General features: G+C 40.7%; 1 protein-coding gene across 3 annotated transcripts in view; it reads right to left on the reverse strand.

The window, feature by feature from the left end:
* Window positions 1-8433, reverse strand: part of TAOK1 (TAO kinase 1) — a 153687-nt gene extending 145254 nt beyond the window's left edge. For 2 of the 3 annotated variants that reach the window (XM_002912309.4, XM_034641137.1), the window contains exon 1: window positions 7785-8431. The gene's annotated coding sequence lies outside the window, so the exon portion shown is untranslated. Of the gene's footprint in view, window positions 1-7784 lie in introns of all 3 variants that reach the window. The other variant, XM_034641138.1, reaches the window with a different exon arrangement.
* Window positions 8434-9098: the final 665 nt, after the last annotated feature.

The following is a 9098-nucleotide window of genomic DNA, read 5'->3' on the forward strand; positions in this document are numbered from 1 at the left end:
TTTAATTCTAAGAAGAAAAAAAACCCAAATACCATACTCCTATAATGTGATGGTCCATACAACACAGTCGTCATCTACCATATATACAGCATGAGATTACTGAAACACTGTATATTAAATACTATCACACATATTATACAGAGTTTTTATGCAACAATAAAGAGTAAAGTTTCCCTATCAAATACAGTTACAGGTATATAAGTAATTTTAGTCTTTACAATCAAGAATATAGATGCTTTTAGCAAAGAGAGAAAGCTTTCCCAATTTTGAGTAAAACTAAATTTCTAAGTGTAAAAAAGGAAAAACCTTGAGCTTGTTTAGTAAATGCTGCTCATCAACTTTCTCTGAAATTTCTCGGTCTCAGTGGAAATAAATCTGAAGAAATCAATTAAAATACAAACTAGAGGGGCGCTGGGCAGCTCAGTCATTAAGCGTCTGCCTTTGGCTCAGGTCATGATCCCAGCATTCTGGGATCAAGCCCCGCATCGGGCTCCCTGCTCACCGGGAAGCCTGCTTCTCCCTCTCCCACCCTCCCTGCTTGCGTTCCCTCTCTCGCTGCCTCTCTGTCAAATAAATAAATAAAATCTTTAAAAAATAAAAATACAAACTAGAGACTCATAATTACTACAACTGGACTAAAAACATTAACCAAAACAAAAGGATATGGTTAGATGTCATGTACTGAAGCACACAGAAATTTTAAAAATATACTTAATATAGTTATTTAATATATTTAAACAGTCACCTTATAAATCCTATTAAAATATATGTTGCGATATTTTTAAAATCCAAGTATGGCCCAAATAAAAATAAAAGACATTTTCTCAGTATGTTCCAAATAAAGTTTTTCTTTTTAAAAAGTAAATTCTTTTTTTTTAAGATTTATTTTAGAGAGAGCAAGCGAGTGAGCAAGCATGAGTGGGGGAGAGGGGCAGAGGGCAGACTCCCCGCTGATGGAGCCCAAAGTCGGGCTCCAACCAAGGACCCTGAGATCATGACCTAAGCTGAAATCAAGAGTCCAACACTTAACCAACTGAGCCACCCAGGTGCCCCAAAAATAAATTCTGCGATTCCTAAGAAACTGTACTCATAAACATAGGATGTGACTCTAGATACGTGATAACACAGGTTCCTGAATATAAAAACCAACATAAAAAACTCAAAAGTTACCATCATACCCAAAATTGCTGGTACCCTAACCAGGATCCTTTTTTTTTTTTTTAAGATTTTATTTATTTATTTGTCAGAGAGAGAGAAAGCACGTGCGCAAGTAGGGGGAGCAGCAGGCAGAGGGAAAAGCAGGCTCCCCGCTGAGCAAGGAGCCTGATGTAGGACTTGATCCCAGGACTCTGGGATCATGACCTGATCAGCAGGTGGATGCTTAACTGACTGAGCCACCCAGCATCCCCCTAACCAGGATCTTTTAGACAAAGTCCTCAGTACCCTAACAAGATCTGAGGTCTAAGAAAGGTAAATATGTATAACATAATTACCAAACAGACTAGAGACTAGAATCAGGAGAGATTGAAAGTGGACTTACCGAAAGAAAAAGAAAAAAGCAAACAAGAATATCATACTTCAGGGGTGCCTCGGTGGCACAGCGTTAAGCGTCTGCCTTCGGCTCAGGGTGTGATCCCGGCGTTATGGGATCGAGCCCCACATCAGGCTCCTCCGCTATGGCTATGAGCCTGCTTCTTCCTCTCCCACTCCCCCTGCTTATGTTCCCTCTCTCGCTGGCTGTCTCTATCTCTGTCAAATAAATAAATAAAATCTTTAAAAAAAAAAAAAGAATATTATACTTCAGAGACATTAGAAGTAAAAAGGATGCTGGGGCACCCCGCTGGCTCAGTGGAAAAGCATGTGACTCGATCTTGGCGCTCTCAGTTTCGGGGCCCACACTGAATGTAGAGATTACTATAATTAATAAACAAACAGTAAAAAGGATGAGTTGAAAAAGAAAATTCAAGAAAATTTAACTGTGTATCCAGAACACACAAAAATACAGCAAAAAAAAAAAAAAGTTTCTCATTAGAATGCTTACCCTTACTTACATACCACATTCCATCATTTCCTACTATTTTTCATTTTAAAAAATTGTTTTGTGACCCACTATATTGAATTCACAAGCCACTAATAAATCATAACCTAAAGTTTGAAAAGCAGTGGCTTAGAGGAACTGACGACCACTGAAGTTCCTTACTTTCGTAAGTACCTAAAGAAAATATTCAGGAGGTGGAAAAAATGAGAAAAGACAGAATTCCTCCAGGGCAGGGACCAAGTCTTATCGGAATATGATCATCACTTAATGTTTGTTAATTAATACACTGTGGAATACAAAGCACTTCATGGTAAGGACACACAAAGGATACCTAGAAAAATAAGCCTAGGAGAGCATGAGTACTTTGGATGCCTTCAAAGCTAGGAAGGTGAAAAGAGCTCCAGGAAGTAGGAGAGTGACATCAACTGACTCTTAAATATAAAAATAAAGAACCAAAGGGAAAGAAAAGTTCATTCTTTAGGATAGGCTTTATCCACAAAGAAAAAAGAAAATCTCTCACAGAACTACATAGCAGTCTACTATAGGTACAAAAAGTTTGTAAGCTATTCTTGATTAGAAATTCTAATCATTTCTTTCAAAAACATATTTTGAGCTTCAAATGTATTAATCCAAATCAAAATTATGGGATGCACTTCAGTCTTAAATATTAGAATCCCTGTATTCATTTGTAAACATTTACTAAGTAGCTAGTGTTAGTGTGATATAGGCAATAACTTACTGAGCATTTACTATGTATCAGGCAATATGTTAAGTACTTAAGAACAGTCATCCCACTTATACCTAACAACCTTGTAAAGTAAGTACTATCTTCATTTTATAAGTGAGGAAAGTAAGGCTTAAAAAAGTTACATAAAGAAATTACACAGCTAATAAATGGTGAAATTAAGATATATTAAGTGCCAGTTTTATTATTAGTGGCTGCAAATCAGAATATCTTGTTCCATTCCATTATTTGTCAGTGCTTTTCTCAGAACTAAATTTTGCATATCTTTTTAAATGGAATAATTCATCTACTTCCAAATCTGCATAAAACTATTACACTGAATAAGTTTATTGAAAGGAAAAATTAGCCCCTTCTCAACTTTAAAGATAAAATTAGAGGCCAACTAAAAGTAGTTATATTTAGGGGCAACCTGGGTGGTTCAGTTGTTAAAAGTTAAAAAATGTCTGCCTTCAGCTGGGGTCATGGTCTCAGGGTCCTGGGATGGAGCCTCAAGTCAGGGCTTCCAGCTCAACAGGGAGCCTGCTTCTCCTGCTCCCTCTACCACTCCCCCTGTTTGTGCTTGCTCTCTGTTAAATAAATAAATATAATTTTTTTTTAAGATTTTATTATTTATTTGACAGAGAGAGAGCCAGCGAGAGAGGGACCACAAGCAGGGGAGTAGGAGAGGAAGAAGCAGGCTTCCAGTGGAGGAGCCTGGCGTGGGGCTCGATCCCAGAATGCCAGGATCACGCCCTGAGCCCAAGGCAGACGCTTAACGACTGAGCCACCCAGGTGCCCCAATGAATGTATCTTTAACAACAACAACAACAAAAAAAGTACTTATGTTTAAAGGCACCTAGCTGGCTTAATCGGTAGGGCATGCAACTCTTGATCTTGGGGTCATGAGTTCAAGCTCCTCCTTGGGCCAAAGCTTACATAAAAAAAAATTTTTTTAAAAAGGTAGTTATGTTTAAATATCACTGACATTGACATTTTTAACAGGCTATATACCTGTTTACTTTATTTACACGCCAGGTACTTATATTTTGAAAAACCTTTCCACCTTTTATGGGCCACTTAATTTTATCACTAGGTAAAAAGATGCTGCCTTTGACTGTATTTCAGAACAAAAAGTCAGCTTCTAGCACAAATGGAAGAAACCGACAGAAACAACTGTTACCAAATGTTGACAGATACATCCCAATTGAAAATAATTGTTTCTAGTCCCTCCACACAACTTTTCAATTCATGTGGATTTTTATTTTATTTTAATTTTTTATTTTTAACGATTTTATTTATTTATTTGACAGAGAGAGAGACAGCCAGTGAGAGAGGGAACACAAGCAGGGGGAGTGGGAGAGGAAGAAGCAGGCTCCCAGCGGAGAAGCCTGATGTGGGGCTCGATCCCAGGACTCCGGGATCACACCCTGAGCTGAAGGCAGACACTTAACGACTAAGCCACCCAGGCACCCCTCTTGTGGATTTTTTAGAAGGTTTGAGACATCTTTAATGAAATTAAACATCGATTTTTACCACTAAAATTAAAAATACTTTAATCCAAAAATGGAATGTAATGGAATGAAATAATACAGGTTTGTATCTTTTTCACTTACACCTTAGAATTTGAAATCTTGAAGACTATAAAAAAATAATCCAGCCATGAACAAATGTAGAAACCTAAAGGCAGACAAACATAACATTGGCACTCTGTTTAACAGAACAATTTCAATTTTATGCAAGACTTGACTACAGAAACAACACTTTTTAGAAAAGACTCATTCACTATGATCCTGAACTGAACAGCTAATTCGTACCAAAAAACTCCTATCAAAGGTTAAATTAGTATGAATGCAATTATAACAGACACTACTGATAACCAAAGGGATATAAAGAAAAAATTAACTGATTTTAATACACAAATCAGTCAAATGAAAAACACAGAATTTATTTCCAGGTAATGTGAATAACAGATTAATCTCAAATCTAATTTCAATGCCAACAGTTCATCCCTAGATAATTTCTGGATTTACTAAGTATTTATATCCACTAAGTACTAGCAAATTACTAAAATAAATTATACTCTTCATGTTCAGATAAGAGCATCTAGTCTTGGGGTGCCTGGCTGGCTCAGTTGGTTAACTGTCAGACTCTTGATCTCAGGCTCAGGTCTTGATCTCAGGGTCGTTAGTTCAAGCCCCATGTTAGGCTCTGTGTGGAGCTTACTTTAAAAATAATTATTTATTTATTTATTTATTTATTTATTTAAAATTTAAAAAGAACATCTAGTCTTTCTGGTGTTCTGTAACTAATCAGCTTTTTTATTAATGGAATGGCATCATAACATGGGACCAAATATGTATGTGCCTTGATATAGAGAAAGCCTGTTTAATATTAACACACATTCAATTAATTGCCATATCCATCGTTCTTCCCAAATCTATTATAGAAAATACAATAATTATTTTCTATTCAGTTCACTCATATTTTTGGTCCTGTACACTGTTATACTTCTTTAAAACCTCTCATAGTTTAAATATGTTTGAGCAACTATCCTGTATTTTGGAAGGAAGTTTAGTTACTGTCAAGATAATCTTAGACTATTAAACCCAGTTGAGTCTTAGAAATTCTTCCATCTAAAAAACATGAGAATTATAACCAAATTAACAAATCAGATATCAGAATGCCAAAAGTTAAGTCATTAAAAGGGAATCCAGAGAAAGAGTCAGTTGTGAAAGAACAGGAAGTGATGTACACTGCCATTTTGTAGATGAACTATTTAGAAACATAAGTACCATACTAAACTGGAATCAACCAAACCCAGACTTAACAGCTCTCAGTATTCTGACAGTGGCATCGAGGTCAGCTGAAATAACCCTCAGGCAGTTTTCCCCTGATAATGAATTTATCTATTTGATAAAGAACATACTTTTACCACTTTTAGAATTCTTACAAGCTATGGAAAACAAGGTTTCTTTTTAGTTGTCCTTAAGAGTATCTCTTAGTTCTAGCATGCATTTTGAAATAGAGCAAGTAGTTTACTTATATTCTGTGTACATCCTTAAATTTTGTAGCCTTTACTCACAAATCTTCTCTGCCTGCATTTTTCCAAGACAAAAACAGTCACTCTTTGCTGAGCAGTACGCTTGAGTTTATACATACTAGTATATATGAATTATCAACAACAAACCATAACACAGAATTAGACTTTATGGCAGAATTTCCCATGTAAGGGGAAACTCTACAGACCACAACATGCAGCTTTGTGCCATGAAATAAAGATTGAAATGAGAAGTGCTGTTTAAGTCAAAATGAATTCAGATAAAAAGAAAAAGAAAATAAAGAAAGCAAGAAGAATTCTACTTTCTGAGGAAAAATAAACTGATATATCATTAATATCCCTCCCTATATCAAAATCATGAAATGAGATGACAGAAATGAAATTAGTGCCTAACACTACAAACATCTTTAAATCCCTGTCTTAAAACAGGTTTCAAAATGCAACAAACACACCAATAAAGCTCTGACCAACAACATTAAATATACATGGCATTTGAAAGTATTTTAAAATAAGTCACCCACTAAGCAAAGCTTAAACACCAAATACAACTTATTAGTAAAATATCAAAACAACCCATATCTGTACATTTTTAGCCTTCGTTGCTTTGTAAAAAAATAATAATAATCCTAGAACATTCATATATGAAACATTTTGAAATCACTTCGTCAGTAAATCTAAATACTTAACAAAGTATGAACAGACTTCAAGACTACTCTTTGATCACAAAAAGCACTTGGCGACAAACTTCCAAAATGTTAAATTTTTTATTTTTATTTCTACTCTACTAAGGACAAAACCAACAAGTATACTGTAAAGCAGAAAAGATGATCTGTTTTAAACAAATTTGACATGAAGCAAAAGAAGTGGAAAAGTGATTTACTGACCACGTAACACAGATCCTATCACAACATACTTAGGCAAATTAGTGTCTGTTTTCTCATTTCCTTAAGAAAAACAGCATTTCTACAGAAAGGTTTGTAACCTAATCATTTCCAGAAAACTCCAATTTCAGTGTTATACAAAACAATATGAACCCTAAAAATTCACAGGTCAAGAAGAATGCCCATCAGACGGCCTGTCTGTATGCATTAATCTTTAATAATTCTTAAAGAACTACTAAAGTCACAGAAAAAAAAAGAGAGGGACATGAAAGAGTACAAAATTGTTTATTTGAATCCTTGTGAAAACCCAATATGCTTACAAAAAAAAAATGTCAATCTAGTGTTTAAAACATCAAAACTGTTCAAACATGGCAGGGTCCCTCTCAAGAAGCCTATCTCCCAACAATAACAACAGGAAAGCTACACTTCCCAGGAACAGATCTCAGGGGAAGAATATTAAACCGGTACTGTAATCGATTTAAAACCAAAGGGAAAAGGGTAACCTTTCCAAGGCAAGCGCCATTACTTCCCTCTCCAGCTCCCCCTCCCTTCAGTGTATACACGGGCCTGTGTATGAAGAAACTGCCTTGGACTTCTGCAGCATTGCAGTAGACTAAAGGATGGGGAAGGGGGAAGGGTAGGGGGAGAGAAACGCTTCCATCACCCCTATAGGAATACAGATTTCCTGAGCAGGGGTGGAAAACACACAGCAGGCTACCCTTCCCACGAATACAGACACTACAAAGGAGAGGGAGGAGCAGAGGGATCAGAAGGGAAAGGGACCTCGCGCCTTTAAATCGGGGTGCACATCAACCCAGTCTCCCCAAGAGAGCCACACCTTCCTCGAGACATCCCCTTCCACCACCCCTTCCGGTGACCCTCAGGAAAGAGGAATGTAATTGCTCTTGCCCCTCAAAACGGGAGGGCGCCTAGCTCACCAGCTTCTTCACCCCACCCACAGAATCACAGACCCTCCTTGTCTCCCTTCCTACCCCACCCCCACCTCCCTTCTCGGAGGCCAGAGTGGGCCGAATTTCCCCGCCCCCTCCATGTCTCCCTTTCCCAAAGCAGAGGTGCCCTTACCCTTTCGCCGACAGGTCTGGGGCGGAGTAGGAAGGCGCAGCCCCCTGCAGCGCTCGGGTAGCCGCTACACTGGAGGGCGAGGAGTGAGGAGGGGGCCTGGCGACCGACCGCCGCCCCCCCCCCCGAGCCCCAGCAAGCCGCCCAGCCCAAGCTCTGCGACAAGGGGCGGGGGGGAGGGGGCGAGGGGACGACCGGGGTCGAGGAGGCGCCCTCAGCGCTTGGGCTCAGCTAAGATGGCGCGGGGAAGTGCTGGGAGCCGCCGCCGCCGCCTCGGGGGAACCGGCCCGGGCCTCGGCCGCCTTCCGTCCTCACACAGCCGAGGCCCTCTTGTGCCCCGCCACGGCTCCTCGGCGGGCGGGCCCACGCACAGCCCTCCGCCACCACCACAACCCCTGGGAAGGGGGCGCTCACAAAGGAAAGAGAGGCCGCGGGCCGGCCGGCCGGCGGCGGGGCGGGGTCCCCAGGGGCCGGGAGGCCTCAGAGGTTCGCGGGTGCCTCGCGCTCTCGGCCTGCAAAGGGCGCAGACAAGCGGGACCCCTCCTCTCTCCTTAGACAGGCGGCGGCACCGACTCACTATCTTTGCCACCCTCCCTCTCTCTCTCTCTCCCAGCCCTGAAGCCACAGAGCCCGGCCGCTGCCCAGGGTTCCCCCCCCTTCCCCGACACCACTCCCCTCCTCCCAACAGTCATCCCAGTCTCCGACCTCGCGAGATTTCCCGCCTGACAGGCCCGACCCTGCGCGAGACACGACTGCGTACGCGTGCGCGCCCTCACGAGAGCGCGCGAGTGGTTGCACTGGGCGGGGTCTCCCGGGCACCCCGAGTCCCAGCCTCAGTCCAGCCCGGCCTCGCTCAGCTGGTGGAACTCCTCTGCCACGCCGGCGTCAGATGCATTTATTTCACCCGTCAGATGCATTCATTTCACCCAGAAATCTGAGAAAGAAGAGTTTATCAGCTCTCCTCCTCTGTTCTCACTTTCAAAAACATCCGCCCCCCCATATCCGTGCGAGTGAGAAGCTTGCCCTGGCATGTACGACATGCAGTTTTTATACACCTCGGTTCAACTACTCCGTGGAATTCAGAGGTAAACTGGTCAGTGTAATCAGTACGTAGCTGAGTTTTTGAGATTCTAAAAGTTTATAATAACTTCCGGAACGGTAATAAGAGTTGAGAATACAGATTAAACCACCCCGTATGTTGGTAATGGTAGGAAAGAGAGAAATTCTTGAAAAGTTTTGGTATATGTCTCTAGTAGTTTGGGTGACGATAAATTTTGGAAACAGGAGCAGTAAACAAACTAAAGAGTCCTATGCGTC

Source organism: Ailuropoda melanoleuca, chromosome 13 (genome assembly GCF_002007445.2).
Source record: "Ailuropoda melanoleuca isolate Jingjing chromosome 13, ASM200744v2, whole genome shotgun sequence".
Lineage (NCBI taxonomy): Eukaryota > Metazoa > Chordata > Mammalia > Carnivora > Ursidae > Ailuropoda > Ailuropoda melanoleuca.